This window comes from Narcine bancroftii, chromosome 4, assembly GCF_036971445.1.
Source record: "Narcine bancroftii isolate sNarBan1 chromosome 4, sNarBan1.hap1, whole genome shotgun sequence".
NCBI lineage: Eukaryota > Metazoa > Chordata > Chondrichthyes > Torpediniformes > Narcinidae > Narcine > Narcine bancroftii.
Genome location: NC_091472.1, coordinates 38,274,599 through 38,294,066, shown reverse-complemented (window position 1 = coordinate 38,294,066; position 19,468 = coordinate 38,274,599). Strand labels below are relative to the sequence as shown.

Here is a 19,468-nt window from a genome sequence, read left to right as displayed (position 1 = left end):
GTAAAGAAAAAGTTTTATATATGAAATATATAAATTTAATATTGGAGTGCTTTTCTATGCAGATTTATGGGAAAAAAAAACCAAAAATAAAATATTTAAAAAAGGTATGTGGGATTGATATAAGGATCACATTATAAGAGTCCAGGACCAGTATGTTCCAGTGTGAAGGAAGGATAGGAATATCAAGATAAGAGAACCTTGGATGACGAAGTAAGCCATGAACTTTATCGAAAAAGGAAAAGGAGACTTGCGTAAGATTAATGAAACTGCAACAAGACAGGGCACTAGAGGAACATAAAGATTACAGAAAAGAGCTCAAGAATACCATTAGAAAGGCCAAAGGGGTCGATGAAATGTCCTTGTTAAACACGAATTAAGAAGATCCCAAGGTATTTTATACTTAAAAACAAGAGGATGACTAGGGAGAGAATAGGAGCACTCAAGGACAAAGGAGCAAATTTATGCTTGGAGTCAGAGGAAGGGGTGAGGCCCTAAATGCGTACATGGCATCGGAAAGAAGGATGGCGCCTTGCAGTGTGAACTTTGCGTGAAGCTCTGGTGGGAACCATCAGATATGACCACTTGGAACTACTATTCTACAACTGGAATCCACAGTCTCACACACACTGACACAGCAGTAAGTAACATTGTGTTGATGATTAACAATCGATCTACAGAAATGGCAGACTTCGAACTGCAGGCAATCCAGGTGGGCAGTAGCTATCTTAAAGAAAGGCCTGACCATGTGGACACAGAAGGGGGCTTACAGGTAAATCTAAAATGCTGGGCCCTGATGCCTCCACCCCCAGCTATCTTCCTTTGGAAGATAGTCTTTGGAAAATAAACTTGACAAACTCTGAGCAAGATTACAACAATAGAACAGCATCAGGGCTTTCTGTGTGATATGTTTCACTGAGATATGGTTGAATAAATGCATTCTGGACTCAGTGCTACAGACCCAGGACTTCACCTTCCCCCACACAGACTGGACACTGGGATCATAAAACATAAAATACTGGAGAAGCTCCTTAGCCATGGTGTCTACATATGTTCATGATGGACTTTGGACACCAGCATCAGGTAAAGATAGAGGCAGTGGTATTTGCTTCAACATGGTGCAAAAACTTAACATTTTTGACCAAGTTCTGCTCCCCCAACCTGGAACATATGGCTTTCAAGTGTCATCCATTCTATCTACCGAGGGAGTTTTCCACTATCATGCTGGTTACAGAGTATATTCTGCTCCAAGTTAACAACAGGCTGGCACTGGAGGGATTGAGCATTGGAATTGGCAGCCATGAGACAGCACACCCTGATGCCCTCTCGATCAACCAGGCCAGCTTAAAGAAGTCTCTGATAAGCTACCATCAACATAAAACCTGTGCAACTAAGTATGCCAACATACTTGACCACTGTTACACCACCATCAAGAGCATCTACCATGTCATCCCATGCCTGAACTATGGCATGTCTGATCATCTGGCAGTACTTCTACTCCCAGCATACGAGCAGAGCTTGAGGACTACAGAACTAGAGGTGAAGACAGTGAAGATATGCTCGAGGGAGGCGGAAGGGAATATGCAGGACTACCTTCAATCGGAGGAATTGGACCATATTCAATCATTCATCTTCAGATTTGAATGAATATGCCATTGTTGTCATTGACTTCATCAAGACCTGTGTAGATGAGTGTATCCCTTTTCGTAGAAACCAAAAGCCATAGTTGTGTAATGACACTGATTTACCACAGCTTATAAATAAATAAAGAATACACTCACAGGTTTCTTTAAGCACACCATGAAGTCGTCTTTCTTTTTTATTATTCATTAGACACTGCCCAGCTACACTCCTTTGACCTTCTCATTGGCTCACTGTCACACGGGTAATCCTGATGGGTTATACTCTCAGCGAAGATAAGTACGCAACCATGACAGCCCCCAACTCAGCCTCCAAGCCATGCAAGGTGGTGACTGATTGGAACTGTCACTCTATGTAATGGCCTGGAGGCTGACAATTCAACCCAACCTCATGCAATAGTGCAAGACAGACAATGTATGGTCCAAATGGCAAGGATGTGACTGGGCCTCTGACTCTGGCTCCATCGCAGAACATGGACTATTGATATATGCTGGCTTCAACCTATCAACCTTGTCAGTTTTTCCATTCCTGTCGATCAAAAAAGTCTTCAGGTGGCATCGTAAGACCTGAAAAGGACTATTGTAAATGGTTTGAAGTGGTTTGTAATCAGAAGGCTGCATGTTCAAATCACATCAGGGTCATCACTTGTAGCATCACTGATTTACCAGAGTTTACAAACAAATAGAGAATGCACTTGTTTCTGTCAGCACATCATGAAGTCGACTTTCTTTTTTAATATTCACGGGACACAACATTGCATTCTTCAACTCCCCAAACACCACCCAGCTACACTCCTCTGACATTCTCATTGGCTCACTGCCACAACAGAAGATTTTGACACTCTCACTCTCTTTCTCCTGGCGAAGTACACGATCACGACAGATGAATCAAAGGATTCGCAGCCTGCTAGATTGATGACGTTCAAGACCGGTGATCCAGAACTTGATAAGAAGACCAAGTACCACCAGGCTATCTTAACAGCAAAAAAAAGCAATTCTGAGTGAAGTTAGAAATAGAATCAGATACATGCCAGCTATAGCAGGGCTTGCAGGACATTTTGACAAGGTGAAACTTAGCATCATAAATGGCTGTAATGCTTCATTCCTCAAGCTGAACACATTTTATGCTCACTTTGAAAAGCAGAGTTCAACTGTACCTGTGAAAATCCCTGCAACCCTGTTTCATAGTCCAACGTCAGAACATCTTTCGAGGGTGAATCCTCACAAGGTGTCAGACCCTGATGGCGTACCTGGCAGGGTACTGAAAATCTGTGCAAACCAACTAGATGTTCACAGACATCCTGCTGTCTTTGGAGGTTCCCACCTGCTTCAAAAGGGCATCAATCAGAAGAGCAGGGTGAGCTGCCTCAATGACTATCGAATTCTTTTTCAGGCATCCGCTCACATTTGATGAACAGCTCAAGCCTGAAACATTGGTTATGTAACTTTATCTTTTCTATAAAAGTTTACTGTTTAATCTGCTGACTTTATCCAGCATTTATACTTCAATCACAGTGTCTACAGACTTTTGTGTTTTATACCAGTAGTTAAAATTTGTTAGGAGTTTGAAAAAATCTGGTATGTTACCAAAGACTTGCAAATTTCTACAGGTGTACCATGGAGATCATTCTGACTGGTTACATCACTGTTTGGTATAGAGGTGTCAATGCACAGGAAAGGGCGGGTTACTGTGGGTTGTGAACTCGGCCAGCACCATTATGGACATTAATCTTCACTTCATTCAGGACATCTACAAAAGGAGATTGGCTAATGTTGTATTTTTGTTCAACAAGGGAATAAGGGAAGTTATAGGCCAGTAAGCCATTCATCAGTGATTGGGAAAATATTGGAAAGGATAGGATTTATACACATTTCAAAAGTCATGGTCAGTTGAAGGATGGTCAACATGGCTTCGTCAGGGGCAGATCATGTCATATCAATTTGACTGTGTACTTTTGAGGAGGTGAGTAAAGTGCTTGATGAGGGTAGAACAGTGGATATTGTCTACATGGACTCCAGCAAAACATTTGACAATGTTCCTTATGGTAGCCTGATTCAGAAGGTGCAGATACATGGGATCCATGGAATAGAAGACAAAGGCCAGTAGTGGAAGGCTGTTATTAATCAACAAAAGTGCAACACCTCACACTTGTTCCAAGTTAAATTCCATCTGCCTTTTCTTACCCCACTTTCCCAGTTTACCTGGATCCTGTTATAATCTTAAATAATCTTCTTCACCAAGCAAGATGCCAACAATATGGTGTCACATACAAACTTTTTGTCCTTGCTAACTACATTGTCATAGGACCATAGAACATTACAGCACAGAAACACTCCCTTCAGCCCCTATATTCTGTGCTGAACTATTAATCTGCCTAGTCCCACCTGCACACAGTCCATAGCCCTCCAAACCCCTCCCATCCATGTACCTGTCCAAATTCCTCTTAAATGTTAAAACTGAGCCGACCATCACCACTTCAGCTGGCAGCTCATTCCACACTCACACCACTCTGTTTGTGAAGATGTTCCCCCTAACATGCAGCCTTCTGATATCCCCCTGAACTTCTTCCTTTTCACCCATGTCCTCTGGTTTGTATCTCACCTACCCTTAGTGGAAAATCCCTACCTACACTTATGCTGTCTATACCCCTCATAATTTTAAATACCTCCAACAAATCTCCCTTCATTCCATGCACCAGAGAATAAAGCCCTAACCTGCTTAACCTTTCCCTGTAACTCAGTTCCTGAAGTTTGGCAACATCTTAGTAAATTTTCTCTGCACTCTTTCTATTTTATTGATATCTTTCCTGTAGTTTCATTACATTACCATCAATACTGAGTGTCCGACCCTTCCTAATTAACCTCCCAGTGGAACATTGTCAAAGGCCTTACCTACGTCCATGTTGACAACATCCACAGCATTTCTTTCATCAACTTTCGTGGTAACCTCCTCGAAATTCTCTATAAGATTGGTTAAACATGACCTACCACACACAAAGCTATGTTAGCTATCCCTGATCATTCCCTGGCTATCCAAATATTTGTATATCTAATCCCTAAGAGCACCTTCCAATAGTTTATCTACTACTAAAGTCAAGCTCACCAGCCTATCATTTCCAGGGAGTCTTTTTGGACCTTTATTGAAACAATGGAACAACCCGCTAATTCTCCAGCACCACACCTGTGGCTAAGGACATTTTATATACCGTATATGCTCATGTAATCATCAATACTGTGTAATAGTTTACCCCAACTATTTTTTGACACAAAAGTTGAGTTTTTTAATAGAGGAGGAAATAATAGATCCAGCAGGGAAGTATGTAATGGTAAAGTGTCAGATATATTCAGAATTTTGGAATTTTCTCAATGTATATGCACCTAATGAAGAGGATCAAAAATTTATGCAAGATATCTTTTTGAAGATTGCAGATACGCAAGGGAATATACTGATAGGAGGGGACTTTAACCTTAATTTGGACTCAAAGATGGATAAAACTGGAAAAAAAACTAGCAGAAAGAACAAAGTAACCAAATTTATGGTTAAATCGATGCAGGAAATGCAACTTTTGGATATATGGAGGAGACAACACCCAAAGGAGAAGAAATACTCATATTATTCAGGTAGACATAAAACATACTCAAGGATAAACCTGTTCCTGTTGTCAGCCCACATCCAAGGGAGAGTTAGGAAAATGGAATATAAAGCTAGATTGTTATCGGATCACTCACCCCTGTTATTAGCAATAGAGCTGGAGGACATCCCACTGAGAATGTATAGATGGAGATTAAACTCCATTCTACTTAAAAGACAGGATTTTAGAGAATTCATTGAGCAAAAAATTAAAATGTACTTTGAAATAAATACGGAATCAGTGAAAGATAAGTTTATACTATGAGATGCAATGAAAGTGTTCATCAGAGGGCAGATAATAAGTTATGTAACTAAGATGAAGAAGGACTACAATCGGGAAATAGAACAGCTGGAAAGGGAAATAGCAAATACAGAAAAAGAATTAGCAAGAAGGGAAGATACAACAAAAAGAAGAGAATTGGCGGACAAAAAATACAAACATACAAGGTGGAGTAGAACATAATGAAGACAAAACAGAAGTATTATGAGCTAGGAGAAAAAATGCACAAAATACTACCTTGGCAGAACAAACTAAAAGAATGATATTGGCATCAAGGAGAAAGGACAAACAAATTACATATAACCCAACGGAGATCAATGAAAACTTCAAGGAATTCTACGAGCAACTATATCAAACTGAGAAAGAAGGGAAAGAAGACAAAATAGATGAGTTTCTAGCTAAAATTGAACTACTGAAATTGCAAGAAGAAGAGCAAAATAAATTAATAAAACCATTTGAAATAGAGGAAATAGAGGATATATTAAAAAAAACTACTGAACAATAAAATGCAGGGAGACGATGGACTCCCAATAGAATTCTATAAAACATTTAAAGACTTATTAATTCCTCCTCTCCTGGAAGTAATGAACCAGATTGAAGAAACACAAAACATGCCAGATTCATGCAAAACAGCAATAATTACACTAATACCAAAGACGGGGAAAGACCCACTAACACCAGCATTGTATAGACCAATATCTCTACTTAACACAGATTATAAGATAATAGCTAAACTATTAGCGAACAGATTGGCCGACTGTGTACCAAAAATAGTAAAACTAGATCAAACTGGATTTATTAAGAAAAGACGAACAACGGACAATATCTTTAAGTTCATTAACTTAATCCATGCAGTACAAGGAAACAAGACGCCAACAGTGGCGGTTGCTTTAGACGCAGAGAAAGCCTTTGACAGAGTAGAATGGAATTATTTATTCAAAGTACTACAGAGGTTCAACTTACCAGAGAAATATATTAATTGGATTAAAGCATTATATAAGGGACCATTGGCGAAGGTGACAGTAAATGGATATATATCAAACCAATTTAAATTAAGCAGATCAACTAGGCAGGGATGTCCACTATCTCCCTCACTGTTCGTGTTATCTATAGAACCATTGGCAGAACTGATAAGAACAGAAAATAAAATAAGAGGGATAAAAATAAAAGAGAAGGAATATAAAATCAGTCTATTTGCAGATGACATCATAGTATACTTAACAGAACCAGAAATATCAATAAAAGAATTACATAAGAAATTGAAGGAATATGGAGAAGTATCAGGGTACAAGGTCAATGCAAATAAAAGTGAAGCAATGCCAATGAATAATGCGGATTTCACAAAGTTTAAGAAAGAATCACCATTTAGATGGTAAACACAAGCAATTTGATACCTAGGTATACAACTAGATAATAATCTAGGCCATCTATACAAACTAAATTATCAGCCATTAATGAAGAAATTACAAGACGACTTAGAACATTGGAAAGACTTACCACTAACACTGATAGGAAGGGTAAATTGTATTAAAATGAATATCTTCCCAAGGATACAATACCTATTTTAATCATTACCAATTCACCTAACAGAGAAATTCTTCAAGGAGCTAAAGAAAATAATAAGGAAATTCTTATGGAAAGGGGAGAAACCGAGGATAGCGCTAGATAAATTAACAGAATGGTACAAACAAGGGCAGACATGTCAAAGTCAGGCTCGCGGGCCAAATTTGGCCCATGATATAATTATATTTGGCCCACAAAATCATATCAAATATGTATTAGAGCTGGCCCACTGGCCGCCGCGCCAGTATAGGGCATGCACAGCTAATACTACAAATCCCAGAATGCTTTGCAAATGCGTTGGTGCGGGCCCATCAGCCCGCTAATCGCCCCCACCTCCTCTCTTTACTTTCATTAGCATCTGCGACCTGTCGCCCAACTCACATGTAATAAACCCCTTACGAAAATGGCCAAACGAAAGACAGAAAACAGGACCTTTCAAGACAGGTGGGAGGCAGACTATATGTTCATCATTTTAAAAGACAAACCTGTTTGTCTTGTGTGTGGAGCCAGCGTGTCTGTAGTTAAAGAATATAACATATGACAACACTATGAAACGAAACACCAGGACAGGTATAAGGATCTGAACGAGAAGCAAAAGCTCCAGAAGGTGGAGGAGATGAAAAGAAGTCTGGTTTTACAGCAAACTTTATTTTATATTTTATTTCTCATTTGTGTTAATGCTTCTTCTGGAAAGAGTTTAACCAAAACTATTATTAAACATTTATTTTAATAAGAAAAACTTTAACATTACATATGTTGAAAGAAGAAAAAACATACAGATGTTGTTGAAAATTTTCAATAAATATTTAGTTTGGCCCACGACTTAGTCCATGTTTTTAATTTTGGCCCTCTGTGAATTTGAGTTTGACACCCCTGAACAAGGGGGCTTACAGCTACCAAACTTTAAGAATTATTAAAGAGCAGTACAATTAAGATACCTATCAGATTTTTATCAAACAAGGGAAAAACCAGATTGGACCAGATTAGAGCTAGATAAAATAGAGGAGAAGGTGCCCGAACATATACTATATAAGTGGGATGAAAAGCTGGTGCAACATAGGAATTCACCAGTACTGCACCATCTGTTCAACATTTAGAAGATTCACGTAGAAAGGAATAAAACAAATTATTAACTATCAAAACTAATATTGACGCAAAATCAACTAATCCCTTTCACAATAGATAACCTTTTCTTTAGAGAATGGGAGAGAAAAGGGATCAAAAGAATAGAAAATTGTTTTTCAGGAAATAAATTATTATCTTTTGAACAAATGAAGTACAAATATGGTATAACTCATGGTACAATGTTTGTATACCACCAACTGAAAACCTACTTGAAGGACAAATTGGGAAGCAGGCTGAGGTTACCAGAAGGAAGCAATTTTGAATATGTGATTACAGACACAATGATAATTAAAAGATTTATATCAAACATGTACATCAAACTGCAAGAGAAAGAGAACGAGGAAACAAGCTGTAAACCCAAACAAAAATGGGAACAAGATCTAAACATAAAGATAAAGAATGAAACATGGGAAAAGCTATGCTCTGGAACTATGAGAAATACAATAATCACGAGGTTACGCATGATACAATATAATTGGCTACACAGGCTATACACCACGCCCCAAAAGTTAAATAAATGGGATCCAACAGTATCAGACAGATGTTTTCGCTGCAAGAAGGAAACAGTAATAACAGTAAATGCAATTTGGGCATGTGAGAAAGTGGAAAAGTTTTGGGAAGATTTAAATCAGATATTAAATAAAATCACAAAATGCAACGTACCAAAAAGTCCAGAGATCTTTCTTCTAAGTAATATAAGAAGTAAAGAATTTGGACTCGATTTGGATGGAGCACAAATAAGATTTATTATGATAGCCTTAGATGTAGCAAAAAAATGTATTATATCAACCTGGAAATTAGAAGATAGCCTGAGAATACAGCAATGGTACATAAAAATGAATAAATGTATTCCATTGGAAAAAATAACATATAATTTAAGAAATAACATCACAGTATTCAAACAAATTTGGGAACCATACATGGAACACAACAGAGAAGTCCTACCGCGGACCTCCACCGCCTAAAATGACAGAGAAGAATATGAAATGAAGTAGAAGTAGAAGACACAAATTTCTTGTTTATTTTCATTGTGTGATGACATTGTTTAATAGGTTTAATGTATCATATATGTTGAACATTGAGTGAGTGGGGAGGGGGGAGTGAAGGAGGGAGGGAAGGGAGGGGGGAAAAAGAGGAGAAAATGACACTGTGTATATTCAAGAGGGATATGTTTGTGTGTATTTTGGTCAGTATGGTTCATAGTGTGAAAAATAAAAAATTTAAATTAAAAAAAATTGAGTTTTTTATGTTTGACCCATATAAAAGATGATCACCCTATTTTTGGCCCTGACCACCCACGGATCTGAACTCCAACAGCAGTCTCTCGCTTTGATAGCCCACCCACAGGAGCTCCTGATGCCTGGCTGCCCAAACACTGGAGCTCCCAATACCCCAGCCACCCACCAATCAGAGTTCCCAACATCCTGGCTGCCTGCTCATCTGAGCTACCGATTGCAGATCCTCATCCCAGCTGCCCGTCCATCCAAGCACCCAACCGTGGATCCTTACACCAGTTGGCCGCCCATCTGAATTCCAGTGAGGATCCTCGTCCCAGATGCCCACCCTTCCTAACTCCCGATGCCCCAGCCACCCACTCATCCAAGCTCCTGACTGTGGATACTCAGCCCTATCCAACCTCCTGAAGCACCAGACCTGGGGTCAAAAGTTTGATCCGTGTAAAAGTTAAACCTCCCCACCCCCCACCATTTTTATCCTGAAAAGGTGGTCCACAAAATTTGCTGATTACACAGTATATTTCTGCCAGAGGCCCTGCAAATTCTGCACTAGCCTCCATCAAGGTCCAAGGAAATATCATGTCAGGCTCTGAAGATTTATCCAGCTTTATTTGCTATATGACAGCAAGCACCTGCTCCTCTTTAACCTGTATAGGTTTCATTACCTCATTGCTTGTTTTCCTTATTTCCCACAACTCTGAGCCAATTTCTTGAGTAAATATTGATGCAAAAGAAAACCATTTAAGATCTCCTCTGGCTCCATGCATAGCCGACTACTCTGATCTTCAAGGGAACCAATTTTGCCCTTTTGCTCTTAATATATCTGTAGAAACCTTTTAAGATTTTCCTTTATATTGTCTTGCCAAAGCAACCTCATGTCTTCTTTTAGCCTTCCTGATTTTTTTCTTGAGTTTTTTTCTTAATTTTTTAATACTCCTCAAGTACCTTATTTGCTCCGTGTTGCCGATACTTGCTATACACATCTCACTTCTTTCAAATTAAATCCAAATATCACTTGAAAACCAAGGTTCCCTATTTCTGTTAATTTTTCCTTTAATCCTGACAGGAACATACAAACTGTACTCTCAAAATTTCATCTTTGAAGGTCTTCCACTTACGCCACACATCCTTGCTAGGAAACCTGACCCAATCCATGCATTCTAGAACCTTTCTAATTTCCTCACAATTGGCCTTTCTCCAATTTAGAATCTCAACCCGAGGCCCAGACATATCCTTCTCCATAATTAACTTGAAACTAAGGACATTATGATTACTGGGCCCAAAATGTTCCTCTACACATACATCTGTTACCTGTCCTGCCCCGTTCCCTAATAGGTGATCCAGGATTGCACTTTCTCTGGTTGGTACTTTGATATATTGACATAGGAAACTTTCCTAAACATAATTGACAAAATCCAAGCCACCCAGCACTTTTATAGTATGGGAATCCCTGACAACATGTGGAAAGTTAAAATCTTCTACTTTCACTATTTTATGTTGCCTGCAGCTGTCTGCTATCTCACTACAGATTTTCTCCTCCCATTCTCACTGATTATTGGGAAGTCCCATAAGTGTGGTCAAGTTTTTCCCATTCCTCAGCTCCATCCATGTAGCCTCAATAGACAAGTCTTCCGGTCTGCCCTGTCTGACGAGCAATGCCACTCCTCCCTCTTTAATTCTCTGCTCCCTCCCCCCCCACCCCACCCAGCTCTATCGCATCTCAAACAATGGAATTGAATTGGTAGTCCTGCACTTCCTGCAAACAAATTTAAGTAATGGGCAGTCATTTTTCCACATGCTTATCCATGCTCTAAGCTCATCTGCCTTCCATACAATACTTTTTGCATTGAAATTGAAATAGATGCACCTCAGAAAATTTCCACCACCGACAACCCTTTAACTTCTGGTGTAACATGCAATCTTCACTTCATTTTTTTTCCTCCTCCACTTCCCTAATTTGCACTGGCACTGATTCACATCCCCCTGAAAATCTAGTTGAAGTCCCCTGAAGCACCACTAGCAAACCTTCCTGCAATGATATTAGTCAGCCTCCAGTTCAAATGCTAACCATCACATCGGAACAGGTCCATCTTCCCTGGAAGAGAGCCCAGTGATTCAGAAACTTGAAACCCTCCCTCTTGCACCATGTCTTTAGCCAAGTGTTAAGCTTCATTATCCTATTTCTAACCTCACTAGCACATGGCACGTAGCAATCATGAGATCACAACCCTGGAGGTCCTGTCTTTCAACTTAGCGCCTAATTCCCCAAAATCACTTTGCCGGACCTCATCACCCTTCCTACCCATATCATTGATCCCGACATGGACCATGACATCTGGCTGTTCACCCTCCCACCTAAAAATGCCGTAAACACGATCTGCAATATTTCAAACCCTGGCACCAGATAGATTGAGATAGATGACAAACAATAGTGGACCCAACCCTGATGCCTGTGACACCCCTGGTCATAGACCTCCAACATGAGTAACAACCCTTTACCACACCTCTACCTCCTATCATCAAGCCATTTCTAAAACAAATCTGAACCCAATTAACCAGTTCACCCTGGATCCCATGTGATCTGACGTGCAGACTAGCCTTGTGGCTAGAAATGCCTTTCTAAAGTTCAACTGGATAACATCCACATTGTACACCTCTTCTAAACACTCAATCAAATTTGTGAGACATGATTTGCCACACTAGAAGCCATCATGATGACTATCCCTAATTAGTCCATCCCTTCCCTTCAATAATTTTACAACTGATGTCAATCTCACTGGTGTGGAATTTTCTGGCTTGTCCTTTTTTAAAATAAAAGCTCCTTCCAGTACCTCTCTCCACCCAACAATAATGCAAATATCTCTGCTAATGCTCCTGCAATTTTTTTCCAATCTTATCATAACATCCTTGGGTACACTTCATCAAGAACAAAAATTAGAACAGATTGAAAAAGATACAAAAATTAAGACAAAATATTCATTTTAAAAGAATTTATTCAGCCAACTAGAGTTGTAGACAAAGGTGACCATTTGGGTCAGGGAATATTTCATTTGTTTAAGTAAAGCAAAATAATTCTTTGTAATTGTAACAGGTAAACTGATTTTTAACAACCTTAAAATGAGTAACATCACACACTGCTGCAGAAAAATTCAACAGAAGAAGTTCACTTATATGCACATTTGATTTATACCCTGAAAATTGACTAAATTGTGAAAGCAATGACATCATATGGGGGAGGAAGGTTACTGGATTTGAAATGTAAAGTAAGAGGTCGTCTGCATAAAAAGAGACCTTATGTTCAGTCCCTTTCCTACATATCCCCAAATGTCCCTGCACTCACAAAATGCAATTGCCAAAGGTTCAATTGTTAGATCAAATAATAAAGGGCATAACAGGCATCCTTAATGAGTGCCACTTGAAGATTGAAAGGTTGAGATTGTGGCAAATTAATAAGAATTGTGGTAAATGGCCATGAGTACAATAATTTAACGTAATGAAATCAGAACCAAAATTAAATTTTTCAAGGATTGTAATGTCTATTCTATACAATCAAACACTTTTTCAGCATCCAATGAAAGAATACACTCAGGAGTTTTACCAGAAGGCAAATACTCAATGTTCATTAAACAACATATATTAAAATAAGAATATCAGTTTTTAATAAGCCCAGTTTTATCTTCAGAAATAACTGATGGTAAAAAGTTTTCCATAATATTGGCTAAAGTTTTAGCCAAACTTTTAGCATCGACATTCAGTACAGAGATCGAACATTAATTGTGTCTTTACCTAATAGCCTGAATACGCCTGGGATTGTCTGATCTCGGAAGCTAAGCAGGCACAGGATTGGTCAGTACGTGGGGGGAGACCGCCTCGGTACACAATGTGCTGTAGGTTTCTGTGAGGGGAGCTGGGCAAAATGGCATCTCTCTGTCTGCCTTCCGGTAGCCAAAAGTTAAAAAAAAATTTATGCATGTTACATTCTAAATGTAATATTATGTGACAATAATGGAACCTTTACCTTTCTTTGCAATTAAAAATATGCAAGCCTCATTAAATGAATCTAAAGTTTAAATGAATCTGCAAACACCACCTTTATATGAGATGTGAGCAATTGAGAAAATAATTTGAAAAATTCCACAGGGAACCCTTTGGGTCCACGGGCCTTTCCAGGTTGTAATAAGGAAATAGCAATCGTTATTTCCTCTTGCGAAATAGATTCATCCAGACTAATTTTACTATTAGAAGAACTCTTGGGGATATTCAATCTGTCTAAGAAATTTTCCATCAAATCACCATCATTTGTACATTCGGAAGAGTAGTTTGGAATAGAATCTTTTAAATGTATTGTTTATCTCCAAATTAACTGAAGTCATAATACAATTATCTTTACAAATCTTTATAATATTATGTTTAGCACTAAATCCTCTCAATTGGCTGGCCAAAAACTGGCCAGATCTATCACCATGAATGTAAAGTTGACTTTTAGATTTGAAAATTTGGCATTTGGCTGGATATGTTGAGAAAAGATCAACTTTAGTTTTAAGTTCAATCCATTTTTTTATACATCTGTGTTTTTAGTTCAAGTGCATTGTTGATCTAATTAACTCAGATGATTCTTTGCTAGTCTTCAAGGTATCCCATATAACTAAACTAGAGGTCCCTGAAGAGAGATTAGTATCAAAAAAGAAAACTATCTGTTCTTCCATAAATGTAACAAAGTCCTTATTTGATAATAATACTGAAATAAAACACCAATGTCTTTTATCATGAGGAAAATTAGGAAGATTCAATTACATTATTACAGGGGGGTGCTCAGATATTACAATAATGTGATAGTCATGAGAATGAGTTAATGAAATTAAATGATTATCGATAAACAAATGATCAATTTGTGAGTGTGATGAACTTGGAAAAAAAAGAATACTCTCTAGTAGTAGGATAAAATAAACATCAAACATCTGAAAAACTATAATCTAATAGGAAATAATGCATTAATGAGGCAGATTTGTTTAATATAGCTGGGTTAGAAGATGAATGATGTAGGATAGGATCCAACCAACAGTTGAAATCCCCACCTAGAATAAGTGAGTATAAACTTAAATCCAGCAAGGAAGTAAAAACATTTTCAAAAAACCCCAGATCATCAACATTGGGATCATAAAAATTTGCAAAAGCCATCATTTTATCATGTAATTCCCATGAAACAATAACAAAATGACCGTTATAATCTGAAACAACATTATGCATACTAAAAGAAGTATTCTGATTAATAAGGATTGATACCTAGATTTAGCTTGAAAATAAGAATGATATTGCTGCCCTTTCCACCACGACATCAGGTGTGAAACATCACTGAGTCTCCTGTAAAAATATAATCGCAGCTTTAAATTGGTTTAACTGTGAAGTCACTTTCCTTCATTTTACTAGATGATTTAAGATTTTCACTTTCCATCTCAGGAATTTAGTAGGATTAGCCATGATCACTCAATTATGCTCTAAAGCAAAATAATAATATTCCTCCACAGCTGTTCATAACAAATCAAAAGAAGCCATGTTTAGTCTAAATACAGTAAATATGGGAAAAAAAATTAAAGACATCTCGTGAAGTTTTTTTTTTAAATGTGTTACAGGTATATAAAATCATTTTTTTTCCCATTTTTATAGAGTGAATATAACTGTAAATACAATTGTGTCGAATTCTTATCTTCAACCACTCTAAATTGAATTAACTCACAACAACAATTCTTTCTCTGTGAAAGTTTTAAAAACAAATGAATGAACCTTTAACATATTAAAATTCAATCATCAGTTCACAGCAGCTATTCAACAGAAAAAAAGAGGGTATGTCATTCAGTTGGAGAGGGAAGGTACGAAAGAACCCCCCAAGCATCTTCCACCATACCAAGCCATTTCTTGGTCCTGTTGGGAAGAGAGATATGGAGACGAGCTGGGAACAGAAGTGAAGGCTTCCACCCATGCTGGTGTAACTCCAACATAACTTCCCTGTATTTGACCCACTGCTTCATATCTTCAGAGGAGTAATGTTCCATAATTCTAAGTTTTTTGTCTTGGTATTGCAGGGTACCTTTATGACGGGCTTCACAATTATAATGATGTGGGCATGTAACCACTAATCGAGGTTTTTGCCTTGATTTAAGCTTAGGCAATAATGAACGGTGAGTTCTATCAAGAGTCCAGTGCTGTTGGAAATAACCCATCTGTGAACACCATTGCCAACCAATCAGAGAAAAATTTAGCAGGCATACCAGTCTCAGTATCTTCAGCCAAACCTACAATGCACAGGTTCTGCCGCTCATTTGGGCTTTCCAAATCAATAACTCTCATTATTGAGAGAATATCTCTCATTATTGTCTTCCAGGTGGCAGACCTGATCATTCAATTTCTTTCAAGTAGATTCTGCTAAAATCAAATACTCACCTGTTCTTCTGTAGAAAGGCAGACTTGTGCAAATTGATTTTCCAGTGCCAAAAGCCTGCCATCTGGATGTTTAAATCCTGCATCAATAGATTATTTAATTTGTTCAAGTACATCAGAGGATCCCTCAGTAGTCGGATTTGCCAGTGGAATAGGCAAAGTTTCTTGTTTCTTTCCAATTTTAGTGACCTTTCCAGCTCTTGTATCCATTTCAAAATATAGAATATGCAATTCAACACCACTTTGAACGTTTTAAGAAAAGTAAACAGGGGGAAAAGTATACTGAAGGTATGGAGCTGTGATAAGAACGTCTACTCCCTAACCAGAAGTCACAAGTTTTCGAAGCAACTTATGAAAGCAGTGCAGAGAGGAAGCACAATGTTGCTGTGAAAACCCTACCTTCAAAAATAGTCCTCCAAGAACAGATTTTTTTTTTACTTGATGGTGACAAGGGACTACTGTTTCAAAGAAGAGTTAAGATTTGATTGCGCTGAGCTCTTGGAAATACCAGAAAATATTTGATTCATTCAAACATAAGAAATAAGAACAGGTATTAGACCTTTTAACATTGAGCCTGCACCAGCCATAACTGACCTACTCAAATGTCTTTTTCCTGCACTATTCCCATACTTTTTATTTGCTTTAATATCCAGATATGTATCAATGTCTGTTTTGATTGGACTCTGTTACTGAGACTCCACAGCCTGTACCATAAAGAATTCCTAAAATTCACCAGCTCTGCATGAAAATATGGAACAGCACCGCACAGGAACAACCCCTCCAGTCCACAGTGTCTGTGCACAACATGACACCAAACTAAACTAAATCTCTTCTGTTTGTACATGTTCCATATTCTTTCATTCCCTACATATTCATGTTCTCAGATTTCTCCTCATCTCAGTTCTAAATTACCTATTCCTTATTCTGAGACTGCAACCGTTGATTCTTCATTACTCAGCCTGGAAAACATCTCCCTGCATACACCTGTTGAACTCTGTAAGAACTTTGCAAGATATACTGAAATCTCTTCTCAGTGTTCTTAATGCACTCAATCTTAAACCCTTGGAACCAATCTAATAAATATTCGCACTAGCACTCGATGTCACCAAAACCAAGGAACTGATTGTTAACTTCAGGAAGGGAAAACGAGAGGTGTACAATACAATAATCATTAGGGGATCAAAAGTGGAGAGGGTGAGCAAATTTGAGTTCTTAGGAGTCACTATCTTGGAGGATCTTTCCTGGACCAAATACACTAATAGCATCGTAAAAAAAACATGCTAGCGCCTCTACTTCCTCAGGAGTCTACGGAGGTTTGGTATGATATCGGAAACCCTGGCAAATTTCTACAGATGTGTGGTGACCGGTTGCATCATGGTATGATTTGGGGACACCAATGCACCTGAACAAGAAGCCTTGCAAAAAGTAGTGGGCACAGCCTATAGAGAACACTGCTGTCAATCATCAAAGATCTACATCATACAAGACGTACTCTGTTCTCATTGCTACCATCAGGAAAGAGGTATAGTTGCCACAAATCGTACATCACCAGGTTAAGGAATGGCTGCTACCCCTCCACCATCAGACTCCTCAACAACAAACTCAATCAGAGACTCGTTTAAGGACTCTTATCTGGCACTTTATTGAGTTTTTTTTTCTCTGCATTGCACAGTCAGTTTGTTTACATTTTTTATTTCTTTACATATGTACATTAAGTACAAATTTTTGCACTACCAATAAGTGGTAATTCTTTCTCACCTGCAGGAAAAAGAATCTCAGGGTTGCATGTGATGTCAAGTATGTACACTAACAATAAATCAGAAACCTGAAAATCTGTATCTGAACAGCATTCTCTGTTTTATTTCAGATATCTAACATCTGTCATGCTTAGGCTCTGAGTTCCAGCTTTGCATCTCTTCTCTCTCCTCTGTCTTCGTTCATCTTCTTCAATTCATATCACTTGGAGACAGATAGGAAATCGGGGCAGGAGCAGTCTACTTGGACCATCATGCCTGCTCCACCATTCAATAAGAACGTGGCTGATCATCAACAATTCAAAACTTTCACTACCTTCTTTCAGATGACATGACCATATATGTCATTTGGATCTCCTTGTTCTTCAATCAATCCCTTTCTTCTCCACAAACATTTATCATCTCTACAATTTGACATGTTTGATTTCTAATCCTCACTGTGCATTTTGTCTGACATGTTGAGCAATTCTCATTTCCTAATTGAAATAGTTGCATTTCACAAGGAATTCTTGAGCTTCTGCTCCTATAGATGGCAAAAACCCTCTTGTCAACCATCAATAGTTCATAACTGTGGAAATAGAATAATCAATAAATGGAAAGAATGTTTAAAATTGGGATGGATTGTAATTGGCCTGGCCTGCCCTTTCAGAAGACTCTTGGTCTTTGGAACAATCTTCCTTAAAGGGTCATAGAAGGAGAGTCTTTGAACACTTTTAAGGTAAGAGTAAATAGGATGCGAAAAAAACATAAAGGTGAAGGATCAACAAGAACGTAGAGTTAAAATCAGATCCACCATGACTGTATTCTATAAAACTGCAGACAAGAAAATTAATGGCTTTCTCCTGTTCCCAATTCATACATTTTCCTGCACGTGTCTATGTTTGTTTCTTTCATGCAACCCATGGCCACAATAACTGTATCTCATTGGACTAGAATTCCCAGTTCCATGGCTATTGTACAAAGCAGTATGGTCTGTAAATGGACTCAGGCAAAGTGCTCAGATTGTCCTGATCACCCTTTGATAGTTCAGAGGACTTATCAGTTGTTTTTAAAAGTTTCTGAAAAATCAGATTCCAGTTTTTAAATAAAATATTTAAAATAATAACTAGTTGCAATTGAAAGATGTAAAATTAATGAAATATTAATAATTTAAATTATATATATTTAGATATATAGAGTCTATATAATATTATTAATTTATTTATTAATTTAGAAATACAGCACGGTAATAGGGCCTTCCAGCCATGAACCCATGGCACCCAAATACACCCCATTAACCTCAAAACCTTTGGTATGTGGGAGGAAACAAGAGCATCTGGGAAAATTCCACACAGATATGGAGAGAACATACATACTCCTTGCAGACAGTGGCAGATTCAAACTCCAGTCGCCAGTGGTGTAATAGCGTTGCGCTAACTACTATGCTAACAATACCACCTCAAAACTGACTAAAACTATCCATGAAATCATACACAATAGTTAAAAGTCTGATGCAAAGTTTGTGCAGCCCCTTTGGGTCAACACACCGAGTTCCAGTAGACTACAAGATCAGATGCTCTCTGTACTCTCACACACCATGGAAGAAATAGGCCTGACAAACACTGTTACATTGAGGAAGGGTTCACCCCTGAAATGTCAGTAATATATTTTTACCTCCTATGGATATTGCAAGACCAGCTGCGTTCCTCTAGCATCTCTGCATTTTGAAACACTGAAGGGTAAATTGGTTGTACATTCCTATGGAACTTCCATCCACATTAGTGTATTTAAAATAATACCTAACTGGAATGTTCAAGTTTATTGTCACA

General features: G+C 38.1%; 1 long non-coding RNA gene across 7 annotated transcripts in view; it reads right to left on the bottom strand.

The window, feature by feature from the left end:
* Positions 1 to 19,468, bottom strand: part of LOC138760476 (uncharacterized) — a 139,383-nt gene that overhangs the window by 75,632 nt on the left and 44,283 nt on the right. For all 7 annotated transcript variants that reach the window (XR_011355639.1, XR_011355638.1, XR_011355642.1 and 4 more), the window contains exon 3: positions 14,755 to 14,832. This is a non-coding gene — a long non-coding RNA (uncharacterized lncRNA). The remainder of the gene's footprint in view (positions 1 to 14,754; positions 14,833 to 19,468) is intronic.